The sequence below is a fragment of the Lactuca virosa genome, chromosome 5 (genome assembly GCF_052849685.1).
Source record: "Lactuca virosa cultivar CGN04683 chromosome 5, Lactuca_virosa_CGN04683_v6, whole genome shotgun sequence".
NCBI lineage: Eukaryota > Viridiplantae > Streptophyta > Magnoliopsida > Asterales > Asteraceae > Lactuca > Lactuca virosa.
Window position 1 is genome coordinate 247,399,884 of NC_136430.1, and position 13,527 is coordinate 247,413,410.

A 13,527-nucleotide genomic window follows, 5' to 3' on the forward strand; every position below is an offset into this window, starting at 1 on the left:
ATATCTACTGACCATGCTCAAAGCAAAGGCCACATCAGGGCGAGTACAAGTCATAGCATACATGATCGAGCCCACAGCGGAAGCATATGGTATATGACTCATCTCAGCTATTTCAGCCTCTGTACTCGGACTCTGAGTCTTACTCAGCTTGGCATTACTCTGGATTGGTAATTCTCCTTTCTTGGAATCTTGCATACTGAACCTCTTCAGTACCTTATCCAAGTAAGTACTTTGACTAAGTCCAATTAGTCTCTTACTCCTATCTCTCAATATCCTTATCCCTAGGATATAGGCAGCTTCTCCAAGGTCCTTCATAGCGAAACACTTCCCAAGCCAGGACTTAACCTCCTGCAAGGTTGGGACGTCGTTTCCTATGAGAAGTATGTCATCCACATACAACACCAAGAAGCTAACTATGCTCCCACTAGCCCTGACATACACACAAGACTCATCCTCACTCCTAGAAAAGCCAAACTCCTTGACTTTCTCATCAAAGCAAAGATTCCATCTGCGAGATGCTTGTTTCAATCCATAAATGGATTTATCAAGCTTACACACTCTATTAGGGTATCTTGTATCGACAAAACCCTCTAGTTGAGCCATGTAAACATCCTTAGCCAACTTTCCATTAAGGAAAGCGGTTTTGACATCCATTTGCCATATTTCATAATCATGAAATGCAGCTATGGCTAACAATACTCTAATAGACTTAATCTTAGCTACTGGTGAGAAGGTCTCATCATAGTCAACTCCCGGAGTTTGAGTAAAGCCCTTCGCAACCAGTCGCGCTTTATAAGTGTGTACCTTCCCATCCATGTCGGTCTTCTTCTTGAAGATCCATTTGCACCCAACTGTCTTACGACCTGGTACATTGTCAACCAAGTTCCAAACTTGATTGTCATACATGGACTGAATCTCGCTGTCCATAGCCTCCTTCCATTTAGCAGACTCAGGGCCTGCCATGGCTTCCCTGTAATTATTAGGTTCATCCAAATCTATTAGTGTACTATCACTAATAAATGTATCACCTTCAGTGTTGATGTGATAACCATAATAAAAATCAGGTGTGTTCCTCACCCTAGTGGAATGTCTTGGAGGTACAGACTCATCTATCGGATCAACATGAGTTTCCTCCTCAGGTTAGTTGATAGCATTTGAGGTTCCTTCACCACTTGACTCTTGAAGCTCTTCAAGGTCAATTTGCCTCCCACTGTCCCCTTGGCTTATGAATTCTCTCTCACGAAAGACTCCTCTTCTTGCTACAAAAACCACATTATCACTGGGTCTGTAGAAGAGGTAACCAAAGGATCTCTGTGGGTAGCCGATGAAAATACACCTCTCACTTCGAGGTTCAAGCTTATCATGAGTCTCACGCCTCACGAAAGCTTCACAACCCCAAATCTTGATGTGGTCCAAATTGGGAGCTTTCCCAGTCCACATCTCGTGAGGTGTTTTGGCAACCTTTTTAGTAGGGACTAGATTAAGGATATGGGCGGCAGTCTCTAAGGCATATCCCCGGAAAGAGATTGGTAACGAAGCTCGACTCATCATGGAACGAACCATATCCAACAAGGTTTGATTGCGCCTCTCAGCTACACCATTCAACTGTGGTGTTCAGGGAGGTGTCAATTGTGAGATAATCCCACATTCCTTAAGATAGTCAAGGAACTCAATGCTAAGATACTCTCCTCCTCGATCGGATCGGAGCATCTTGATGTTCCTGGCCAATTGATTCTCAACTTCCTGCTTAAACTCTTTGAACTTTTCAAAGGTTTCTGACTTATGCTTGATTAAGTAAATATATCCATATCTACTGTAATCATCAGTAAAAGTCACATAATAGCGATTAGCATCCCTTGTAGCAACTCTGAAGGGCCCACACACATCCGTGTGTACAAGGTCCAACAAACCTTCACCCCTATCACAAGTACCTGTGAAGGGTGACTTTGTCATTTTTCCAAGTAAACAAGACTCGCAACTATCATCTGACTTGAGGTCAAATGATTCCAAGACTCCAGCCTTTTGGAGTTGGCCTATGCGCTTCTTGTTAACATGTCCAAGACGACAATGCCACAAGGATGCTTTATCCAAGCTATCTGAAGAATCAATATACAACACATTATTTCCTAGATTGTCTACAACATTCACGGCTTCATATACACCATTACAAGGTAATGCTTTAAAGTAAAGTACATCATTGTAATAAACATTAATAGCACCATTTTTATTATCAAATGAAAATGAAAAGCCTTGTTTGTACAAGCCATGAAAAGAAATAATATTTCTCGCCATTTCGGGCGAGTAACAACACTTATTCAAATCTAACATTAACCCATTATTAAGCAATAAAGAATAAACTCCTATCTTGGTAACAGGTGATGCTTTCCTGTTGCCCATGACTAAGTTTATCTTCCCGTGCTCCACTTGCTCACTTCTTCTTAGTGCCTGCAAATCAGTACAAATGTGAATACCACACCCTGTATCAAGCACCCAAGAATTAGCATTAGATGAGTTGTTAGACAATATTGTGTAAATACCTGCATGGGTGGGTTTAACCTTCCCATCCTTTAGATCTTGCAGATATTTGGGGCAGCTTCGCTTGAAGTGTCCCTTATCCTGGCAATAGAAGCACTGTGCTTCCTTTGGGTTTGAAGAAGGAGTAATGGGACCTTTCTTTGTCCCACTTGAAGAGGAACCATCAAGAGTCTTACCCTTGGTACCCTTCGAAGGGCTTTTCCTCTTCTTACCTTTTCCCTGCCCAATAGCCAGAACAGGGGCTGTTGAAGGAGTAGAAGTAGCAACCGCTTTACCCTTAAGGCCTTTTTCAGTTGTCCTTAAGAGTCCTTGAAGTTTGCTAAGTGTGACTTCCTCCTTGTTCATATGATAAGTCATACGAAACTGATCATAACTTGGAGGTAAGGAATGGAGAATGATGTCAATCGCCATTTCCTCAGGAAAGTCAACATTTAGCTTCAGCAACCGGTCAATGAACCTTTGCATCTTCTGCAAGTGACCGGTGATGGGTTCACCATCCTTCATCCTTGCGGTTATCATGGAGGAGATGATTTCATACCTCTCCTGACGCGCGCTCTGATTTTACCTTTCCATCAGATCCAGGTGCATCTCATAGGGGTAGAAATCTTCATAGGATTTTTGAAGTTCAGGAGTCATGGTGGCCATCATGATGCATGCTACTTTAGTAGCATCCTTTTCATGTGCAACAAACTCCGCAAACTCTTCAGGAGTAGCAGTGGCTTCACTCACAACCTTAAGCTCCCTATCTAGGACATATTCTTTGTCCTCATAGCGGGTAATCATTCTGATGTTTCTGATCCACTCATTGAAATTGGATCCATCAAAGATGACCTTACCACACAAGTTCATAAGGGAAAATGAGCCTGTTGGGTTTGAGCCAGAAGCATAGTTAGAAGACATCTGAAAGGAAAGAAAGACAAGTTTCATTAGATTAGGAATCCTTAATAATTCACCCAAATGAAATATTAAGGCTAGGATCCAACAAACTATTTATAGTTGGAAGAGGGATGCCGTAATCCAAACTATAAAATATTTGAAGGTTGGTAAATGACGATTTACCAATTTCCACCATAAGAACGAAATATTTTATTATTAGGTTTTCTTGGTTTTGAAACTCCTAGATCTTTTGAGATACATTGAACTTTTCAATGGCATGTTTGAATCTCGATTGTGCCCTCTCAAGTTTGTGACTGGGATGCCGAGGATCACAAACAAGGTGTGAATAACCATACAAATTGACTTGGTACCCTCAACAATATTACCTAATCGATGTGCCGGTTAGCCACACACGCTCCACCGATCTATAATAAGGTCAAGTTACCCTTTGCCACTCTTACTAGTCCATGTTAGTATGCCGGTTAACCATACACGCTCCACTAACGACTTGGTAAGGTACAAAGTGTAATTTTATGGGCTAGCACCAATTTCACATTTTCCTAAAGTAACTAAGATTGGGAATTTATAATGTATAGTTACTTTATAATTCATTATACTTTTAACGAGTATTTAAAGTCGTATCCTACCCGTTCGGCTAACGACCCTCCACCGATCAAGGAAGCGGTGGGTGAGAGTGGACACCCATTAAGTCACCATTTTATAGGCAACAACCTTATACCCCCTTATAGACCGGCTTCGTGAATGAGGCCTACTAACGGTAAGAATGACATATTCTTATACATATCTATATAATAAAATTATAATAATAGTATAAGTGTTGATTTTTAAACCTTTTAAAAATCTAAGGTTTAATTTGGAATTAAAGTATTAAAGTGTAAGACTTTTCAAATTCCAAAACTTGAGGGCATGATTTGAAACTATTCCAAGTCTCTTCAATTTGTAACTTATGAGTTTTAATGGTTCATAAAAATGAAGACTCTTCATTTTATGAAACCTCTTTAGTTCTTTAATCATAATTAAAAGAAGTGACTTTTGGTTATCCATAACTTGAGGACCAGTTATGGACACCATCATAGCCATTAAGATCATGAATTAAACATACATGGAGATTACATATAATTTCCTATGATCTTCTAAAACTCATAAGAACACAAATTCATGTCAAGCAATTTCAAGAAATCATATAACTATATACAATACTTGAAAATTGATAAAAGTCATGTAAAATGGGTTAACATAATCATTATCATTTTGAAAAACAGATTTTACAAGTCCAAAACAGATTGGGATAATGATCTTAATCCATTTCCAGCAACAAAACTCGAAAAAACTACCCAGCACGCTCCTACTCGCCGAGTGCATTATTCTACTCGGCGAGTAGAATGAATTTGTTCATGGACTCGGCGAGTCCTCCCCATGGACTCGGCGAGTCCAGTCGTCAGAATGCAGAATTTTCGATTTTTAAGCAGTTTTGCATCAAGTATACAGAAAATAATCCTAGGCTCTGATACCACTGATGGGTTTTTGAGCATTCTAACACTTCCTAAGTGTACATGCAACCCTAATAACCTTGAATCTATGTTTTCTCTATATACATGCAATTTCTTTTTCAAGGTTATTTCCTAACTAGCATGGCATGGGGATTACATAAAACATAAAAACTAGTAGAAATACATACCTTGTTGTTGCTTGGATTCCTTCAAGACTTTGTGAGCCTAGCACCCCAAATGTTGTGCCTCAAATGCTTCACACAACACCACAAGACTTGGAATAACTTGAGAGAATGTCACTTAGCCTCAAAATCGGTTATGCCCTCTCTAGTAACACTAGGTCCACTAGGTCCTCATTTTGCTAGCCATAGGGTTTCTTTTATAGTGTTGTCACAATTAGGGTTTACACATGAATGCCCTTAATTGTCATGACTCTTGATTTCTCATGACCCATGGGTTTGTAACTCCCATGGACTATCCATGGAGCTCCATATGGTTATAACCAAACCCATAAACCATAGATCATTAATCCACCATAAAAGAATTGATGATTGTCATAATCAACCCTATATATTTAATTAGTCTCACTTTGATCACCAAATTAATCCTAGATTAATACTTGATCAATACTAATTAAATAATACTATTATTAATATATTAGAACTTATAATATATTAATAATCATAAGTGCCTTATTCTCTCATTTAGTCTATCCAAGTATTGCAATGCCATGCAACCCAAATGGACCATGGCGGGTCGGGTCAAGTACATACCAAATAAAGTTATGGACTTAGACACTATATCCACCAGAACGCCCCGCATTCGGAAGCTTGGCCTCGGATTGGCCACGTCGTCGCTGACTCAGCTGGCATCGGATAAGACCCTCGCCCCCGCTCCTGCGCGCTGCGTACTCCGAAGGAACACCCAACGTTCGGTGAACGCGCTGCGTACTCCGAAGGAACGCGCTGCGTTCGCAAGGCCAGCCTCTCCTATAAATAGGATGCGAGGCCAGCCGTCCATGGTTGCCAAATTTCATTCTTTCACTCCATTTTTCCTCGTTTTGCGTGCTATTCATACCCCCGAAGCCCTGGTATTAATCCCGACTCCCGAAGCAAGTTCCGAAGCCCGAAGATCCCGAGAAGTGAAGTTTCCGAGCCGAAACTCTGCCCGCGAGAAGCCCGGTTTTCAAGAAAAACATCCCGGTGCTATCGGAAAAGTTTATTTTAAGAGCCGAGGTGCTGTTCGATCATTGTCTTATCAAGTGAGTGTATATTCGTTTTCTTCTAACACATAGATAAGAAGTATTCTTTATAAATACGTGCTATGTGTGTATATATTATTTGGTTATTTGAACTAGTTGTTGAATGGATGTTTGTACAGGTTTTAAGCTGTATATAAATGTATATATTTTATCTACTAATATGTTGGGTAGAACATGGGTAGACAGTTGGTGTGTAATGAAATAAAAATGATGAGAGGCCTCGATGTCGATGTTGATGTTTTAATCTAGTCATCTAGCGGAGTATGGATGACGACCACGGACTCTTTCTAGATAGTTCAGTGGAACGCTGGCAGTTTCATAACATGTAGGTGTTGTGAACGATGTGTTCACCGGTGTACTCTATCCCCCTCATGGTTGCCTTTAGGACATCTATTGTTAAGGAAACCCCTTTGCAGTAATGTCCGTCCTGATGAAAATCCTAGATTAGGTCCCTTGTAATAGTTGTTGTTTTAGGGACATAAAGTGAGGATAACGGGAATGGGTAATCGGGTTATTGTTGGTTGGTGAAATTAAATATAATTATTTATTGTGGGTTGAAAACCCTATATGCTCACCAGGCTCCCAAGCCTGACCCACTCAGTTTTATTTGCATTACAAGTAGTGGCGCGAGAGCATAAGATGGATGAATCATTAAGTTATTTTGTTTATAGGCCAGTAGTTGCATATAACTATTGTAAGGCCTATAATGTGCCGTTTATGCTTTTGGTCTGTATCGGAACATGACATCCCGAGGTTTTGCTATATAATGAAAAATACATTTCTTGACGAAATGCTTTGGTAAATATTATTTTATCATATTTTATTTTGGGAACAAATTCCGCAACTCTTTTAATCAAAGGATTACTCTGATTTTATTTAAAAGCATAAATGAAACCGGTCTTTTCTGGCCGTGATTTTGGGGATGTCACAGGTAGTGGGTACTTGTTCTTGATAGTCACCTTATTTAGCTCACGGTAATCAATACACATTCACATCGATCCATCCTTCTTCTTGACAAACAATACTGGAGCACCCCAAGAAGAGGTACTCGGTCAAATAAAGCCTTTGTCAGGTAATTCCTGTAGTTGAATCATCATTTCTTTCATTTCAGCTGGTGCAAGACGATAAGGAGTCTTTGCAAATAGAGCAACACCATGCACAAGGTCAATTCGGAATTATACTTGCCTGTCCGGAGGAAGTCCAGGAAAATCATCGGGGAAAACATCATGATATTTGTTAATGACTGGAACATCATTTACAGTTTTCTTCTCTTGTTTTGAGATATCAACTATGTAGGCCAGATAGATAGGGCACCCTTTCGATATAAATTTACGAGCTTTTAGGAAAGAGATTATTTTTAAGATTTTGAGTCTTTCTTCACCATAGACATAAATAGGATCTTCCCCTTCAATAGGAATGCGTATCATCTTTTCGTAACACAAGAGTTCTGCGTGGTTCTTTGACAACCAATCCATGTCGAGAATAATATCAAAGTTGGGCAAGGAGATAGGAATCAGATTAGCAAGAAAATTGTAGCCTTCAATTTCTATGACACAATCCCTATAGATTTTATCGGCAAGTAATGATATACTGCCCACAGTATCTACGTGAAATGGTTGCGTGAGTGCATAGCAAGCAATTTGAAAATAATGCGCAAATTCATGAGACACAAAAGAATCTGAGGCACCAGAATCAAATAAGATGTGAACAGGTCTAGAGTTGACAAGAAATGTACCTATCACAACATTCGAGTCCTCGCGTGCCTCCTCTGTGGTAATCTAGAGTGCACGGCCCTTAACTTTTGGCACCTCCTCCTTTTTAGTTGGAGTATTCTTTGGTTGTTGAACGGAAGCTTGACTTCCCGCCACTTGGCTAGTAAGAGTAGGGCAGACACGATTCTTGTGGCCAGTAACACCATATGCATAGCAAGTAACATCCTTCATTGGGCAAGCTGGCTTTATGTGACCTATTTCTCCACATCCATAACAGACCACAAATTCCTTTTCTATTCTGCATTGGCCCAGATGATTCTTTCCACAAATGCGACATGATGGCGATTGAATAGAAAAAGATTGTGATCTACCACGACCACGAAAAGCACTCTGAGATTGCACTTGCTTGCTAGGTTTAGATCGAACGGATTGAGCTGGTGGAATAGAGGAAACAAGAACAGTTCGATCAATATGTGGATGCTTTGGAACAAAAAGAGTAGCACCACGTATCTATAAGTCATGCTCGCGTCTTCGGGCATACTCAACAACTTTATCAAATGACAGAACATCCCGATTGACTACGAAATCGTGGATTTAATGTCGTAGTCCCTCCATGAATAACTGAATTTTCTCGTTTTCAGTTGGAATATACTTTGCAGCAAACCATGCTTCTTGATTGAACTGAGTTTCATATTCATTCACGGTCATTCCTCCCTGTTTATGCTCGAGGAATTATTTCTCCAGTCTCCTCCTCATGTCTAGAGGACAATACTTTCCTAACAATCAAGTTTTGAACATTTCCCAAGGTATATTCTCTTGGTCATACTTGTTGAGAGCTTCATATGTTGCTTCCCACCAGACCAAGGCTTCTCCGATGAGCATTGCAGAAGCATAATTAGCCTTGTCTTCATTATCCACATGAGAGATACGAAATACTTTCTCTGTGTTCTGAATCCAAGTTAGAACAAATAAGGGATTAAGGACACTAGAAAACTCTGTAGCACCACTACTCTTGAAAGTTTTGAATGAGGGTCGTCTCGTCATCTCCCTCGAAGATTCTCCGGTGACTTTCTCTTTGACTTTATCATTATTCTTTTTGTGTTCTTCGAGAGTCTGCCGAATAACACCAGTAAGTTTTGATGGGTTTTTGAGCATTCTAACACTCCTATGGTGTACATGCAACCCTAGAAACCTTGGATCTATGTTTGACTAAGATACATGCAAATAATTATTTTTCCAAGGTTCTTATCCTAACTAGCATGACATGGGGTACTTGAATCAATTAAAGCTAGTAGAATTACTTACCTTGTAGTAGTAGTTGATTGCTTGGAGTTTGAGAGCCTAGCACCAATAATGTGGATGCCTCAAATGGAAGTCACAAATCACCACAAACTTGGAAACTTGAGAGAATAGTCACAAACTTCTTGAAATCGGCCCTCTTAGTTTTCACACATCAACTAGTGCAATTTCAAGAACCAAAGCCTCCTTTATATAGTGTGGTGGATTAGGGTTACATCCATGTAAACCCTAATACCCATGTCTTTTCATTTCCATGAGATCCATGGGTTAAAGCTCCATGGAGTATCCATGGACTTTCCATGCAAGCCTAGCCCATTCCAAATAAGCATTAGCACACACTATATAAATACAAGAGCCCATATTTAATTAGTCATACTTTTGATCTCTAAATTAATTCTAAATTAATTATAGATCAATACTAATTAAATAATATGATTTTATATTAATATATTAGGACTTATAATATATTAATAAATCATAACTTATACTATTCTCAAACGATTATCCATAAATTGTTCGGGTGAAGTGCAACCCAAATGGACCATGCCGGGTCGGGTCAAGTACATACCAAATATAGTTATGGACTTAGACACTATATCCAACAGTCTCCCACTTGGATAAGTCTAACAACTATAGTTGCAAGTATGACTTCAGGAACCGATCAACAATCTTAGCTCTTTAAACTCTGTTGAACTATGAAGCGCCATTTTAGATAAGTGATCATATAATCCTCTGTTCTAGATATTAGCCGGACAAATACATGGAACATGGTCTTGCTTATTGTCCAGCATTTGTTTCCCGATTTTCGATTTGTTTGACATTGAACTTAACTGAACACATCAATTTAGTTCTGACCGGGCCCAGTACATAGGTCAAAACAAAATCATCGAGGGGCCCAAATATCGCTTCTAATCCTAGAAGGAACAGATAAACTTCGACTCATATGTTTGCTCTACTACTTGTTGAATTACATACAAAAGCACGGTTTATAACATCGAGTTACCAATGTGTTTTCGTGCAATCAATGCATAACCAACTCATAGGCAACAAATCATATCTCTAGGTTTGAAGACTTATATGATATTACCGTCTCACGATCACTCGAGATAAATTCCATGAAGTGATACAAGTGAGCGTGGGTTGAATCCAATACTCAGAACTTATGAGCACTCATGAGTGTTGTAGCCCCGCTTTGTCTAACATCTTAGACCTCTACAAGCCAACCCATGATAGTCTTGATTCATATCTACTTCCAACATATGACCGAATGTGGAGAGTTTGAATAATATGATATAAACCATAACATAATTATTCTGGAAGTCAAAACATGCAAAAAGAAATAATAGTAAACGATTGACAAGAGACAGCAACACTTTACTCATAAATAACAGCTTTTATTTATCATCAAATGTCAATTACATTTTACAAATTTCAAGATTATCTAACTACTAAAACTAATATCATCCTTCAACCCTATGCTCCGAGCATGCTGGAGATGCTTAGCCCGAGTCAGTCCCTTCGTGAGGGGATCTGATGGGTTCTCATCCGATGATACCCTCTTTGCCACGAGGATTCCTTCTTCTATTCGATGTCTAATGAAGTGGTATTTTCTGTCAATGTGTCTGGATCTCCCATGATCTCTTGGTTCCTTGGCTAAGGCAACCGCACTATTGCTGTCACAGAAAATCTCCATTGGCTCCTTTATAGCTGGTACAACTCCAAGGTCTCTGATGAAGTTCTTTAGCCATATAGCCTCCTTTGCTGCCTCGCTTGCTGCTATATACTCTGATTCACAACTGGAATCAGCCACTGTCTCCTGCTTGGAACTTTTCCAAGTAATTGCCCCTCCATTTAGAGTAAAGACACAGCCCGACTGAGAGCGGAAATTATCCCTGTCAGTCTGAAAGCTAGCATCACTGTACCCTACAACTCTCAAGTCCTCACTGCCACCGAGGGTAAGGACCCAATCCTTAGTCCTCCGTAGGTACTTGAGGATATTCTTTACCGCAGTCCAGTGTGCCTTGCCAGGGTTCCCCTGATACCTGCTAACCATGCTCAAAGCAAAGGCTACATCAGGTCGAGTACACGTCATAGCATACATGATCGATCCTACAGCTGAAGCATAAGGTATTCGACTCGTTTCTGCTATCTCAGCCTCAGTACTAGGGCTTTGTGTCTTACTCAATCTGGCGTTACTCTGGATGGGTAACTCTCCTTTCTTGGAGTTATGCATGTTGAACCTTTTCAACACTTTGTCAACATAGGTGCTTTGACTAAGTCCAATTAGTCTTTTACTCCTGTTTCTCAAAATCCTTATCCCTAGGATATAGGCAGCTTCTCCAAGGTCCTTCATAGCGAAACACTTCCCAAGCCAGGACTTTACTTCCTGTAGGGTTGGGATGTCATTTCCTATGAGTAGTATGTCATCCACATATAGTACCAAAAAGCTGACTATACTCCCACTAGCCTTGATATAGACACAAGATTCATCTTCACTCCTTGAAAAGCCAAATTCTTTGATTTTCTCATCAAAGCAAAGATTCCATCTGCGAGGTGCCTGTTTTAATCCATAAATGGATTTCTCGAGCTTACACACTCTACTGGGGTACTCTGTACTGACAAAACCCTCTGGCTGAACCATGTAAACATCTTCAGCCAACTTTCCATTAAGGAAAGCGGTTTTCACATCCATTTGCCATATTTCATAATCATGAAATGCAGCAATGGCTAACAGAACCCTAATAGACTTAATCTTGGCCACTGGTGAAAAGGTCTCATCATAATCAACTCCCGGAGTTTGAGAATAACCATTTGCAACCAGTCGTGCCTTATAAGTGTGTACATTACCATCCATGTCGGTCTTCTTCTTGAAGATCCATTTGCACCCAACTATCTTACGATCAGGTACATTGTCAACCAAGTTCCAAACTTGATTGTCATACATAGACTGTATCTCGCTATCCATAGCTTCTTTCCATTTAGCAGCCTCAGGGCCTGCCATGGCTTCTGTGTAGCTGTTAGGCTCATCCAGATTTACCAGTGTGTTATCACTGATAAGTGTCTCACCTTCTGCAGTAATATGAAAACCATAATAATGCTCAGGTGTATTCCTAACTCTGGTGGAACGCCTCAGAGGTATAGATTCTTCAGTCGGCTCAACAGGAGTTTCCTCCTCAGGTTGAGGGCTAGGGTTTGAGGTTCCTTCACCACTTGACTCTTGGATTTCCTCAAGGTCAATTTGCCTCCCACTGTCTCCTTGGCACATGAATTCTCTCTCTCTCGAAAGAATCCTCTTCTTGCTACAAAGACCACATTATCACTGGGTCTGTAGAAGATGTAACCAAAGGATTTCTGTGGGTAGCCGATGAAAATACACCTTTCGCTTCGGGGTTCGAGATTATCGTGAGTCTCGCGTCTCACGAAAGCCTCGCAACCCCAAATCTTGATGTGGTCTAGATTGGGAACTGTTCCAGTCCACACCTCGTGAGGTGTTTTGGCAACCTTCTTTGTAGGGACTAGATTAAGGATATGGGCGGCAGTCTCTAAGGCATACCCCCAAAATGAGATTGGTAGCGAAGCTCGACTCATCATGGAACGAACCATGTCCAACAAGGTCCGATTGCGCCTCTCAGCTACACCATTCAACTGTGGTGTCCTAGGAGGTGTCAATTGTGAGACAATCCCACATTCCTTAAGATAGTCAAGGAACTCAGTACTAAGATACTCACCACCACGATCGGATCGAAGCATCTTAATGTTCCTGCCCAACTGATTCTCCACTTCTTGCTTAAACTCTTTGAATTTCTCAAAGGTTTCTGACTTATGCTTGATTAGGTAGACATATCCATATCTACTAAAATCATCAGTAAAAGTCACATAGAACCGATTAGCATCTCTTGTGGCGGTTCTGAAGGGTCCACACACATCCGTGTGTATGAAGTCCAACAAACCTTCACCCCTAGCACAAGTGCCAGTAGAAGGTGACTTTGTCATTTTACCAAGCAAACAAGATTCACAACTATCATCTGACTTTAGGTCAAATGACTCCAAGACTCCATCCTTTTGGAGTTGGCCTATGCGTTTCTTGCTTACATGTCTAAGACGACAATGCCATAAGGATGCTTTATCTAAGCTAGTGGAAGAGTTAATACACAATACATTATTTCCTAGATTATCTACAACAGATACAGTTTCATACACGCCATCACAAGGTAATGCTTTAAAATAAAGAACATAATTAAAGAAAGCATCAATACTACCATTATTATTATCAAAATAAAAGGCAAAACCTTGTTTATACAATGCATGAAAGGAAATAACATTTCTTGCCATT